Source organism: Leuciscus leuciscus (genome assembly GCF_965113295.1).
Source record: "Leuciscus leuciscus genome assembly, chromosome: 5".
Classification (NCBI taxonomy): domain Eukaryota; kingdom Metazoa; phylum Chordata; class Actinopteri; order Cypriniformes; family Leuciscidae; genus Leuciscus; species Leuciscus leuciscus.
This window is the reverse complement of record NC_138729.1, coordinates 3,023,726-3,038,258: the sequence shown is the minus strand read 5'-3', so window position 1 is coordinate 3,038,258 and position 14,533 is coordinate 3,023,726. Positions and strand designations below refer to the sequence as shown.

The window sequence follows — 14,533 nt, the reverse complement described above, 5'->3', positions numbered from 1 at the left end:
TGCCAACCTCAGTCAGTTTGCATTTAAAAAAGAAGATACAGAAATGCATGACCTGCCCTATTACAGCATGTGAGGTCTTTCCGAGGCATCCGAGTTTGCGCGGGAGTACCTGCGATCTTCCCAGGACTCTGTTAAGTGCCTGGTACCTATCAGACGGGTCTGTCGATATAAACAGGAACCGCGAACAGCCGGTTGAGATTAGCGGAGACATTCTATTACTGGAGAAACACTGCGTGATGTTGAGTTAACACAGCGATTAAAACCCTGTCGCAGATGTTAGGTGACCTCTTGCTCGAGTTAGCAGGGATGAAGCAAATCATGCTGAACTGAAGGAGAGAGGCTGGAAATAAGCATTTTTCTCATTCATCCGCTCCATCCCATGATGGGAGTTATTCAAGTCATTTAAAGCATCTGGACTCATGCATCTCCCTCCTGTTGCAAAAGCTTTGCAGTGTTATCTGTGCCAACATAATACACAATTATTCTGCCATGTCAGCCCGATCTCATGAGAAAATGCAACTATTTTTAAAAAGGAAATGCATACGGAAATGTACATTTGTTAGAAAACAAAACAAAACATGAAGCTCCGTCTCTAAACCGAACCATCAGACGGGCTTGGTTTGTATGAAAATTAATTAATAGGATTTTACAAATTCATTTAAATTAGCCATCAATTCGCCCCAAACTTAATATAGATACATATTTATCATGTGTTGGCCATGGCATGTGCCTCCAATCTAATTAAAGTAAAAACCAAACTGCAGTCGTAATCATATGGTTCAATGCCAAAAAAAGAACTGCATAATTATTGCGGACAAGCTAAAATTCACATTTCTATTCGGTTGAATCGCTATAGTGCAAACACAAATCCAGATAAAACACTAGTGAGGGCACTTGCATCAAAGTGGATCCGAGTGCCTCATATGTTTCTGTTAGGACTAAAACAATAGCTGGGAGTGCAAAGCACAGGTCGTTTGTTCTCAACGATGCCTTTCTTTCGTCTCCTGAAGCAATGCTCTCTGTCTCATTAATGTCCACACACATTTGCTGGGTTTATGCTAACCTGAGATCAGTGCAAGTTCAGAAGAGTTCACAGTGCAATGGAAACGACACATATTTATTGTGTTATCATTCAAATACACCACATTCTGCTCATACTTTAGGCTACATTAAACAAGGGGTCGGCAACCTACGGCACAATCACTGACACGTGACAGTAGCTGAAGAGGTGTGTGTATTTCATGTAAATAAAGTCCCTCAAACTTGCATACGGATATAGGAAATCATTGTCACACAGCCTGTTTTATTAAAGGGATACTTCAGGATTTAGCATTAAGCTTTGTATTAGTAGAAAACCTGTAGTATTTTCGAATACTACCCTCATGAGACGAGAGATTTATGTATTTTTTGTCAGGAAAAAAAACCCTCAGATGACGCAAAAATCGTAATTTTGCGTCATCGGAGGATTTTTTGACCAGAGGCGAGAGACTACAGCCAGTAGTAGGAGCTGTTCCGCATGTTCTCAACCCGCCCATAGGGGGATCTCACTCACAGAATGTACACAGTGTCAGCCATCTTTTTTTGGAAGCTAAGCTAGCAGGCTCTTGTTCTGTGGAGAAAGCTGAGTAGTAGGGGTTACCATCCTCTTTTTCCCGGACATGTCCGGCCGTCGAGATCGTCCAAAATGTCCGGGATTCAGCTTCTGCTTTCTGCAGTCGCCATTCATTGTTTACATGCACACCTTTTGTTTCAATCTAACTGAATTCATTCCGATTGGTGAATCTGAATGTAGTGTTTACATGAACGCTAAACAAGTGATCGGTTGATGTGCGTTTTAACATTGCTAAGAAAATCCCCGTTCCTCCGTGAGAGATACGAGACCGATGCGTCTCACAGGTGTCGCTCATCAGTAATCACGCCACCGGCCTCGCGCCATTCTCCCGCGGCCCTCAGTCTCGTCCTGCTCGCCACAGTAAACATGATGAATGGCGACTGTAGAACGCAAAAGCCGAATCCCGGACATTTTGGCCGATCTCGAAATCCCAGGCAAACTCGGAGTCTCACTAGTAGCCTAGCCTTGTTGTTTTCAACTGCGCTCTCTTACCGGTAGGCGTGGCTTGGGAGTGGCCTCGTAGGGCAGCGAAGCAAGTGCATTATTGGAGTTGTTGTCTTTCATCCACATGAGCCAAAAATACATTTTCTGGCTTTTCTCAGTCTAGAAAGCTCCAAATTCAAAAATAATTTCACATTTCTTCTACATAAAGGACCCATTTTAAATACACATTCATCTTTCCAGAGGTGAAGTATCCCCGTAAGTTAGGTGCTATAAAATACTATTAAAGTGTGAGATTTTAACCTGCGCTAGTGCACAGATCTGACAATCTGTTCACGCGACCGGATATGCATGTTTCAGTGATTATCCCCCCGTGTGCCAAAATGGGTATCCTTCTTTTTTTTTCTTTTTTTTGTACAATTGCTTTTCTATACTACAAGGTGTCAGGTGGCAGGATTGAGTCGTGTCATTTACAGGACATTCGTTCCGAAGGATAGAAGAAGAAAATATCTGCCATTGCGTGCAAAGTTTAGAACAAGAATCAAAACACAAACGATGGAGAATGGGGAAATTAGTATACTTATCTTTGATCTAGATTAGATTCATAGAATAATTTGTATGAACATATGCACTGTATGCATGCATAATGCAATTAATAAATAACTCATATGCATATACAAATATGTATTTACTGTATGCATAATGCAATTCATAAATAATGCATATGCATATCCATATATGTATTACCTGTATGCATAATTTTAACACATTATATATACGCAGTGTTTAAATCATTAAGGACAATGTCTTATATTTGATGACAATGTTATTTACTAATAAATAAAATATAAATATAAATAAATGTAAGATGATTTTTAAAGGAATTGAACAAGTGTAACAATATACCAGGATCATTTCCGATGTTTCCGAATGCAATTAATTATGATTTTTTTTTTTTTTTTTTTTTTTGCATCATTACTATAACCATTATAACTTTGCATACTGTACAATCAACAGTCTGATAAACTATGTATCTGAAAAGGTAATACAGAGCTGGAGTTTCTGCCATTAGTCATCCTGCTAATTAGAGACGAGTCAGACAAAGTCAAAAAAGTACATGATGGCCTTTTTATGTCCAAGAGACTGTGATGTATAAAGAGAGATGGAGAGAGACTAATCACAGCTCTGCATTTTAAAAGGCCATTTGCTAATCTGACATCACTGTGTCCATTCAATTTATTAGCAGAGACACAGTCCCTGTAATGGGCCTAACCACAGAATCTGAGCCAGTGTGCTTGATACAGAAGCATTGATTAAACACTCCCTGGAGAAGAATGAGAGGAAACCTTGAAAATAAATGTGATGGCCTACTTCATCCTTGAGAATAGAAGAGAGGAAAGCAACTTTTGGCATCAGGGTAATAACAGAGTACAGACAAATACTGTAACTTGATGCATTTGCCAGCATAATCATTTCTCTAATAATGTCTGTAATTTATCAACCTGATTGTGTGAATTAATAGGTGAAGTACTGTTTATCCGGTGTATTTTTGCTAATTGCTGAACGGCAGATGAATTTGAAATGTAAACTGCTTACTAACTGCGTAAAGTCTGCCATCTATGTGGTACACTGTAAAAAAAAAAAAAAAAAAAAATCGGTCTAATTTACGGTAAAAAACGCCAGCCGTGGTTGCCAGAAATTTACCGTTAAAAATACGGTAGTGACATTTTAGATTTTACAGACTTTACTTAAATTTACAGTAATAAACCGTATTTAATTATCTGACATAATGCTAATTTACTGACCTATTTAAGTATTAATATCTGTTTTGTAGCATAGTAATACACTGACAACCAACAATCACAGCAGTAATGAGAGTCACATGATGATTTAAAGCTCATCACAAGTAGCTCTTTCAAAAGACATTGAAGCTGCACAGTGTCATTCACACAAACACTAAACACCATCATGGTAACACACATGAAATTTAAAAAATGAAATAAACATTAATTTAACGACATTAAATATAACACAAAACCCTAATGTCATAACTGATTAGAAAACACTAAGAAAACTATGAAGAAACAGTTATTTCAACAAAAATACATCAAATGTGAAGTGTCACGCAGGGAATTGTGCGAATGTCAATTTTTTTTTTTTCACTGTAAATTATACAATGACTTGTTCTTTTTCACTTCCAAAAACATGTAAATTTAACGGTATTTTACAGTAAAATTACATTAAATGTACTGTTAGATCTATCACAGTTGTTTACCGTATATAGTAAGGAAAATTTCTGTTAACCATTTAACAGTTTTTCACTGTAGCATTTTTACAGTCTTTTACTGTTGAAATCACGATCATTTTTTAAATACAACTTAATTCAGGTATTACCTCACACAACATATTTATGAATCATTTTGCAATATCTTGATATTGTGAAGAACTGGTCCAAAAAAAAAAAAAAAAATTGGATTGAAGGGTTGAATGGTTGTGGTTTGCTATTGGTCGATCTCATGTGAGTGACAGGCTGACAAAAATGTGTTAATTTTAATATATTTCAAACTGAAATAAGGACGTATAATATTTAATTTGAGTGATTTAGCCAAGGCCACACCCCCATCTGCTCTAGCAAAAACTGGATAACGAGAGAAAATCCCATGTTGTTATGCGGATTAAATTGGTCCGACTGTCTTTGCCCTTTGGAAAACTTGCACTTTTAGACTTAAATGCCAGATGAGCTAATTGGCGTCACATGGTCTGTCCTAATGTTGTGGCACCAGCTCTCCTGCACTCAACGACCAATCAGTGATTTCATCCGACATCAAACTGAAAGATGACATCAACCTTGGATTGAACTATAGACTAAATGACAATAAAAATGCATTTTTGCATCATTGCACCATGTGTTATTTTAGTATCATTGAGATAACATTATAATCTGTATCAATATTTTGAATCAAGTTTTTACTTTCATATTTTCTATTATTTTTTTTTTAAATGTAAAAATTGTGTTGTGTGTGTTTTGTCATTTGCATTCGTTTTTAATATGCCTATCAATTTTTTTTAAATTAATTATTATTTCAGTCGGTCTTTTAGTAAATCAACTTAAACTAAATGAAGATGAAAAAAAAGTTAATTTATTATATTTGTATGCACTAATTTATATTTCAAGTGACCAAGTTTGTATATATATATAGTTTTAGTTATCTATAATATCCCTGCATTGCACCCACTGAAATAATTGGTTATGACTGTATAACTACATGGGTTTGCATGCAGATCATATATGTGCATGGCATGTTAACTATCTGCACGAATTATGCTTTGTTACTTTGTCCAAATGAATTGAGTCTCAACTTTATATTAGCGTGAGTGTTTTGCGAGTGTGTGTATGTGTGCTGAATAAAGAAGCCAGACTTGGCTTGCTGCCTGTACTCAATCTGCTGATGGCCCGCTCGTGACGCCAGGGGAAGCGGGAGCCATTTTTAGCGATGAGGTCATCCTTAATTAAGCAAACAAAGCAAGTCAGCTGAGGCTCTCCAATTCGTTATCTCTGAAGGACACCCTTTTATCTCCTTTTAATTGAATCTTGCTTCAGACAAGCTGGCTTATCGACGAGCATCGGCACTCGGGGACAAAGCCGATGCCGAGATTGTTACGTAAACAAAAGGATAGCCCTCGACGGAGCATCGGCTCGACCCTCGACGGGGAAAGCGGGAGGTGTCGGACAGTGACGGATTCCCGATAAGAAACATGCCGTGACGGGAGGCTGAAATGGAGATGAGAATCAAAGATTGAATGTCTTCCAGCAGCGGAGATGTGAGATGACATCATTGGCGTGTGGCGACTGGTTCCCTCTCTCTCTCTCTCTCTTTCTCTCGCTCTCAGTCGTTCCTCTCTCCATTCCCCCCCGCCCTTACGAGTCCATGGCGAGAAACAGCGAGAGATACTCACACTCTGACACCCTTCTCGTCGTTAATTAGCAGATTTGGAAGATGCGTGCTGCCAGTCGAAGAGGAACGCTAGCTCGCCCCGATGATGAAACTGTGTGGTCTTGCGACTGTGACTGAGCCGTCAGCCTATATATGAGACTAGTGCGTTACGTCATGTGTCTGAATTCATCACGCGTGTCATGCTTAGTGTCCTTCATATATCAGTGCTTTCAGCAGCTGCTGTTCAATACTGCAAATATAGCAATGATGACCAAAAGAGCATCCGCTGAAAACATAATGCAAGACATTATAGTATCCTTACACTTAATTATCTGAACAATCATTAACACAAACGACTGAGGAACGAGATGTCTGATGTCGACAGCAATGAGACTAAATAGAGAACAAAAGGAGACGTTTGATGAAGCGATCTCACTTGTTTTCTTTGGTCACACTTGATTTTAGGGTGACATTGTTACACTGTAATTATACACTTAATTACAGAGTAACTGCATGTACTTACTATTTAGGGTATTAGGGTTTGGTTTGGCTTGGTTTAGGGTTAAGTTGCATGTAATTATTCATGATTTATAGTTATTACTATAGTTACTGCATGTAACATATGTAACAATGACACTGTAAAATAAAGTTCAGAAGAGATCTCAACAATGTCCAATGCCCAACATCTCAATATGAACTCAACCATTTCTTCCACGAAGATATGCCAAACATAGATCATATCGTAGTGCTTCACTTTCACTGTATATCAAAGAGCGTCTACTTGTATTTCTCCTAAGGAATATTAAGGAAGAAAAAAAAATATCAATGAAGGAATTGAGATCTTCAATATGAAAGAGCAACCGTCGAGCGGTGGAAAGTTTCTAAAGGAAGAGCAAAAGAGTGACGTCATGTCAGTATACATTATGCAAATGCTGCATGTGCTTCGTGTCCTTCGTGAATCAATGCTTTCAAAAGCAGATGTTGGAAATCATACGAGCTGATGGGCAGAAACACCAAATCAAAAAGCAAATATAGCAACGATCACCAAAATAACAGTCACAGGAACAGCCACTAAAAAAGCAATGCAAGACATTGTAGTTTAACTTGATTTTGATTAGACATTCTATAAGTAGACATTCTGTAAGTAACTTTGCTACTACATGTCAACTAACTCTCATTAGAGTATTAGTAGACTGTTAGATTAGGCTTCGGCTTAGTAGAATAAGTTGCAAAGTTACTTATAGTCAGTATAATGTCTGTGGAGGAGCATCACAATAAAGTGCTAGCAGATATTAAGCAGAAAGTCTATTAATACTGTAATGAGAGTTAGTTGACATGTAGTTGCAAAGTTACTTATAGTTAGTAGAATATTAGGTTCCACTTTATTTTGATAGTCCACTTTAGATATTCTACTAACTATAAGTAACTTTGCAACTACATGTCAATTAACTCTCAGTAGAGTATTAATAGACTGTAGGAAACTGTCAGTAGATCCCTTATGAAAATCAACCATGGTTTTATCATAGTAAAAGTGTAGTAACTATAGTTGTTCGGCAGATTGAGTACCAATTTGTATAACCACAGTTTTACAACAAATACCATGGTTAAACTATGGTTAGTGTATCAATTTGTAGTTACCTTGGTTTAACTATAATAACCATGTTTTTTTGGTTTTATTTGTAGTAAAACCACGATTCATTTTCGTAAGGGATTGCTAGGTTATGGTTAGGTGTTAGGGTTCAGGTTAGTAGAATACGTTGACTTGTAGTCACCAAGTTACTTATAGTCAGTAAAATGTCTATTGGGGGACCAACAAAATAAAGTGTTAGCGGATATTAAGCAGACAGTCTATTAATACTGTAATGAGAGTTAGTTGACATGTAGTTACAAACATACTTATAGTTAGTAAAATGTATCCTGCCTTAAAATGTGAGTTTGACCTGATTTCATTACAGCAAACGACTGTCTAAAAATCATAACACAAACGATTCAGGAATGAGATTTCCCCGATATCTCAGTTGACAGCAGTGAGATTAAGAAAAATGAGCAAATGGAGACTTTAGATGAAGCAGTGTCCATACTTGTCTCACTTATAGTTTCATAAACAATGTCTCAAACTGGGCTCAGATATTACTGCAAGAGATCTCAATATAAACTCAAACATTTCTGCAAAAAAGCAATGCAACTTTAGAAAAAAAAAGCAAATGCATTACATCATCTGTTCGTATCTGTATTCGGTTATCATCTGAATGCTTCTGGAAACTTGTTGGCTCTATTTCAAATGAGCAAATCTTGCAGAAAATGAAGGAATCAGATGAGAGAGACAAATCTCAGGTCACATCCGTTATGTAAAACAGGGAATATGGCGTGGCTTTACGATATCATTAAATTTGACATGGTCAGAGCTAATAAAGACATCTCACTTGGTTCCTCCAGAACAGCCAACTCATCCTTTACCGTTGCTTCAGCAAACGGATGCCATCTAGAGGTTTCAAACAAGTCTTTCAATGTGACGAGAAGTTGAAGCCTTGTTGAAAAGTTGACATTTTTTCCTACGTTGCAAGACGACGATATCCCAATCGCAGTGTTCCCTGAGGAAAGTCCCATATAGTAGGACTGTCAGATGAGTGATCTATTCAACAAGACAGGGTTTCAACACATTTACACTTTATTCACATTTCTAAACAATAGAAATGTTACTGGCTATGGTGGAATGTTGTCAAAATTGAAAACACCCTTTTCCTACTGAGAATAGGCATTTTGAAGCTCAAATTTTCCACGTGAAGACGTTCGACACATGCTTTGCCAGTTCGTCAATTACATGACCTGAGAAGGGATTTATTACAGGACAAAATTCCCAAGTACGCATTTTCTTTACTATTTGAGGACTGTGTTCTTGTATTTGAGACGACATTTCACCACATTTATATCTCCTACATCCTGGAGAGTGTCCTTATTCAATTATTATTATTATTTATATTATTATGTCAATCTGTTGCCATTGCACTGCACATTTGTGCGCAGGGAATATGTGGTGTTTTTTCCCTCCCTTAATGGTGTACTGAGTAGTTGATTTTGGCTTGTCTGATGTTTTAACTGTGCCCATGATGGATTCATTCTGACTTTCGGGACAGCTACTTTTACTTGCATTACTTGCAACTCCAAACACTAAGTTACCAGCAAGCTTTGAGAACAAAAATAAACACAAGAAACTGACAGTTTCCCTGCAACAGCCAAACGAAAAGAACCATAAAAAACGATTTACCAGACAACTTTGGTGCCCGAAAATGAGGAAACATTTACCAGACAAAATGAGTAATAATCACGCCGTCTATTCTAAGTCACGGATCAATATGACTTTAATTTAAAGGTAACACTCTATCCCTCCTTCTCCTCTATAGCCTCCTTTTTTTTTTCAATTCAAAGAAAAAGTATTAAAGTAGAGACAGCAAAAGTACAAAACGCGAGCCTGGTCTTGTCTGAACCCTTTATAATTGGCTTGCGGTGTCGAACGCATTAAACCTTCCTCGTCCTGCTGTGTGAATATGTGTCAGACAGGCTCAGGATCTTAAACTAATGGTAACGCATGGTGACACATTGTTGCCGAGAATCTGATTTTATGTGTACAAAATTGTGAGGCAAACAGCATGTAATAAAAGTTGTTTATAGAAGGCAAGACAAGAACATTCTGGCTTCCCAGCATTGGTCAGCACAAAGCTAAACATTTTATTTAGTTTAATTAGTAAATGCAAAACATATTCGTGGGCAGCGAGTCAATTGCCTTAGGTGAACACAGTGGTTGCTTGTGAATTATTTTTTTTTTATGTCACGACATGTGTTCGTCTATGGAGCCGAAAAAAAGAAAGGGGGGTGTTTGGCTGAAATATTATTGTTGTCTTCACTTTTTAAGTGAAATGCACAGTCCTCGTGGTCAAAACATACTGTAAATATTACAGTCCAAGCGTGCGTCTAGCGTTCGGACCTGTACTGGTTGTTCACTGCAGATCGGAACTTGGCCAAGGTCATGAAACTCAAGTGAAATGTTTCCGCTGATAATATAGAGTTAATATTGTGCCATAATTAAACAAAGAAATCCAGCATTTTGCAAACAAACTCGATCTGCTTTGCAAAGGAAAACTCGACTCGCAAACAAACAGAAAGCAATGTGCAAGTACAAAGGTCAGTTTAAGTGAAAATGTAGTGGAGTAACAAATATGTATTGTGTTTTACAAATATAAATAAATGAGCCTAGATAATATTTCACAAATAAAAACAAACAATCCTGCAAACTGCATGTAACCTTTGAACAAATATCAAATCTAGTGCATACAAATGCATATCTGACTGTTATGATTGTGAGACACTTGGCTTTTTATGAGATCTCTCGGCTCGATTTTCTCACAAATGCAGTTGAGCAACTTCCTATTCTAAAACATAGATGGCGCTAAATTAGGGGATTAATTTAGCGCTAGTGTCCCGGGAGAAGCACTGATTTGCATTTTCGCTCAAATTGACCTTTGTACTTGCACATTGCTTTCTGTTTGTTTGCGAGTCGAGTTTTCCTTTGCAAAGCAGATTGAGTTTGTTTGCGAAATGCTGGATTTGTTTGTTTAATTATGGCACAATATTAACTCCATATGATAATTTCCGTTTAACTCTTTGGGAAACTTTGAGGAGGTAAAAAAAAAGAAAAAAAAGAAGCACGTCAAATATGGTTGGCAGGAGGACATTTAAACAATTTTAAACTTTAAACTATATATATATATATATATATGGAAAAGAAGCAAAAAAGCCGGTGAAAAAGCATTCCCTCTTCAGATGCCCATATAATCTGCACAAAGAGGTAAACATATTTGACTTTATTTCCACAAAGGATGAGATTCTCTTGAACCTTCATTTATGAACTTAAAATGAATGTAGGTATTATTTTGAGACTAGTGTGTCGACATAACACTGGTAAAGCCCGCAAAGCTGGCAACTTTCTCATGACGTCTGTGCAAGGATGGCATAAAACAGAGGTGACATCATTTGTTTGCATGTAGTCGAGTAAGCAGCGTTTACTTCCAAGCGCATTCAGCAATCAAAGCAAACACATCATTATATTTTTCATAAAGAAATTGCAGCCTTATTTAGGAACATTAATTCTTTGCATTATGACATTATTTATTATTCAGTGAGAGGATGAAAAATAACTTTTGACATCCTCCTAAAGGGAAAGTCATTTCAGAGGAAAGAAAGTTATTGCATTTCTTCTTCTTTTTTTTACATTGGAAAGCAATGCACAACAACTCCACACACGTGCATTAAGAAAGTTGACTTTAATATTTGTTTAGCTTTCAAATATTCTGTCAACGCTGATCCCAATTTCTTTTCCCAAGCATCCTGCCTTAAACTGCAAAATGAAGAATTCCATATTTCTAAATATCTTCCATTATTCTACAAATCCTCTTATTTCATTTCACAACAGTTGATCCCTTTGTTGTGGAACAAAGAGTGTATTTTTGTCTCAGATATTACAGACTGTGATACATGATCCAGAAGATGCTTGGATCTCAGAACCAGAAGGAGCCCTTGTTAGCGTGTCTTTCACCTTCGATTATGGTCCCCATCCGATAATCACGGGATAGAAAATAACCATGTTGTCATCACCGGCTTTTCTTAGAGGCTTTTCACTTCAGCTTTCTGGAGTGGTGCTTTCATAGATTGGTTAATTTGGTGTGAAAGTGGTTCTCCAAATCCACTAGTGGTCTGGGACGTGTGGAAGCAAAACATGTTCAAGTGAAACTCTGTTGATGACGTATAATTTGCATAAGTGTATGCTTACGGTTTACATTTATTATATGATAATGCAATGCTTGCCTCTGTCTGTATTACAGTGTCGTCCTGTGCATATAATGCATTGGTGGTCAATGGAAAGGGACAAATACATATTTAAATCTAGGCTGAAGACACATTTTTCTTAATTTTCTTGAGATGCCAAAGGAGGTTTGTTTGTTATTCTCTTTAATTTGTATTGATTGTTCATCACTTTGAACCCATTCTCACTCCCAAGGCATCAAAAACTGAAGCATGTTCAAGTGCCTTTAGAGTCACTATTAAGTATAACACATTATTACAAGTACAGTAACGGAAGTTACATAATCCGATTACTTTTTTATTTCAAGTAACGGTAACACTTTATAATAACTGCATGCTATTAATCATTAGTTAAGCATTAGTAAAAAGTTAATTCATCATTTATAAAGCATTAATATACATTAATAAGCAGTTTATAAATACAGTTATAAATGCTGTATTCTTGATTTATAAGCATGTCTATAATGTGTTTAATAATTGTATTTTCTTAATTTATTAATGATCACTTTATCATTTTTAAATGAAGTATTGCATTATTTACAAACCGGTTATTTAGGAGTTGTCAGTGGCTAATAAGATCACTTAGAAAGTGTAAGTAAATGTAGTAGATTCAGGGAGTTATAAAGCATTTAGTAGTGGTCAGTTCACTATTTGTGTGAGCTCATCTAAAGTGAGGACTAGTTATGCTTTGTAAAGCATTTATAAAGGAGATTTAAAGACTCAGTTTTCTTCTAAACAGAAAAAGTAAACAAATACAACACAGTGATACAGAACATAAAAATATTAACAGCCTTTAAATCTCCTTTATAAACGCTTTACAAAGCATAACTAGTCCTCACTTTAGATGAGCTCACACACATAGTGAACTGACCACTACTAAATGCTTTATAACTCCCTGAATTAACCCTGAATTACAGTAGAAATACATGTTAATAAACCATTTATTAACACACTAAGTAACTATTACTATATGTCTGAATAATAATATGTATTTAAACAGTTTATTAATAATTTACTTACACTTTCTAAGTGATCTTATGAACCACTGACAACTCCTAAATAACTGGTGTGTAAATAATGCAATACTTCATTTAGAAATGATAAATTGATCATTAATTAAGTATGAAAACACAATTATTAAACACATTATAGATATGCTTATAAATTAAGAATACTGCATTTATAACTGTATTTATAAACTGCTTGTTAATGTCTATTAATGCTTTATAAATGATGAATTAACTGTTTACTAATGCTTAACTAATGATTAATAGCGTGCAGTTATTATAAAGTGTTACCCAAGTGACTAGTAAAGTAATGCTTTACTTTTAAATTTGCAAAAATTAATGCAAGTTATATTGTTTTCCCAAGTATTGATTGACAGCTCTCCTGTGCCCATGTGTAGAGGATTAATTTGTTATATGTTTATGCATTTTGTTGTTCAGGTTTTGTAATAAATGACTGTAACAGCACTTGTTACAGTTTGTGCTTTATACTGTTGAGTATACTTTATACGGTTTAGCTACTCAAATATCTTTTATATATATATATATATATATGCAGCTTCATCTCTACTTAGAAAAGTAGACTCTGAGTATCTTGCAGGTTTACGCTTTGTTTCTGGCGCAGAGTCACGGACGCATCATCACATTTTATATGAATCTTTAGCTTGGTTATCTTTACATCAAAGGAGAAAGTTACATACACTTAAAGTTACATTACATACATATGTACTTATTTATTGCAAAGGCTCTTTTAGGTAAATTACCCTCCTATATTTCAAATCTTCTAATTTATTATACAACTAATTATCACTCTATATCTGGTGGTTCTCATATTCGGCTACAAGTTTTAATGGTATTGTCAGAATCTGGTAAATGTGCATTTTTCATTTTATGCTCCTTGGGCTTGAAATTAATTGCAAAATGTACTAAATCTAGATGCACTTCCAACCTTGAGCACTTTTAAATGTCTCTTGCACAATGTTTTAAAAGACACTTGCAATTGTTTCTCCTTATTGTTTTATTTGATTAATTTTGAATGTGTAAATTGTGGTATTGTCATTTTGTGATTCTTTTTGTGTGAAACTTTATGTGCTGCTGTCTTGACCAGGTCAGAGATAGCAATATCTCAATGTGATTCTTCTGGTTAACTAAAGGATAATAATAAAGCTGTCTATGAAAGCAAAAAAAAAAAAAAAAAAAAAAAATTTAAAAAATAATAAATATATATATTTCAGATACAAAAGCCTCTAAGTGCCATCTGAAATTTTATTCAATTGCCATAAGCTTGAAAATTTCAGATGGCACTTAGAGGCTTTTGCATCTGAAGTCTTCATATATAAAAAATCAGTACAACTTTTACAAACGCATGTAAATGTCTTGATATGACGCAATCGAGTTCCTAGCCCGTCGATAGAGCAACACCTATAGGGGTTAGGTGTCTTAATAGTGATGCTGGAGACCATGCTTGGGTTTTTGCGAGTGTTTCGGACTCCTGGAGGGTGTAATCCTGTCCTGGATCAGAGCGAGAGACGTCACACAATCTGCCAGTCTCTCCTTCATCTCCTGCCTTCACTCATCAGCACTCGTCCTTCTGCTAGACTGATTGGTGAATGACTAAACCTCTTTTATTAGATTCCTTTTACCTGCGCTCTGACTGTCACACACGCTGTTAGTCACCCGGTCAT

At 36.1% G+C, this 14,533-nt stretch overlaps 1 protein-coding gene across 2 annotated transcripts in view; it reads right to left on the bottom strand.

Annotated features, from left to right (window-relative positions):
• astn2 (astrotactin 2) overlaps nt 1-14,533 on the bottom strand; it is a 481,074-nt gene that overhangs the window by 34,028 nt on the left and 432,513 nt on the right. The gene's annotated exons all lie outside the window — the stretch shown is intronic.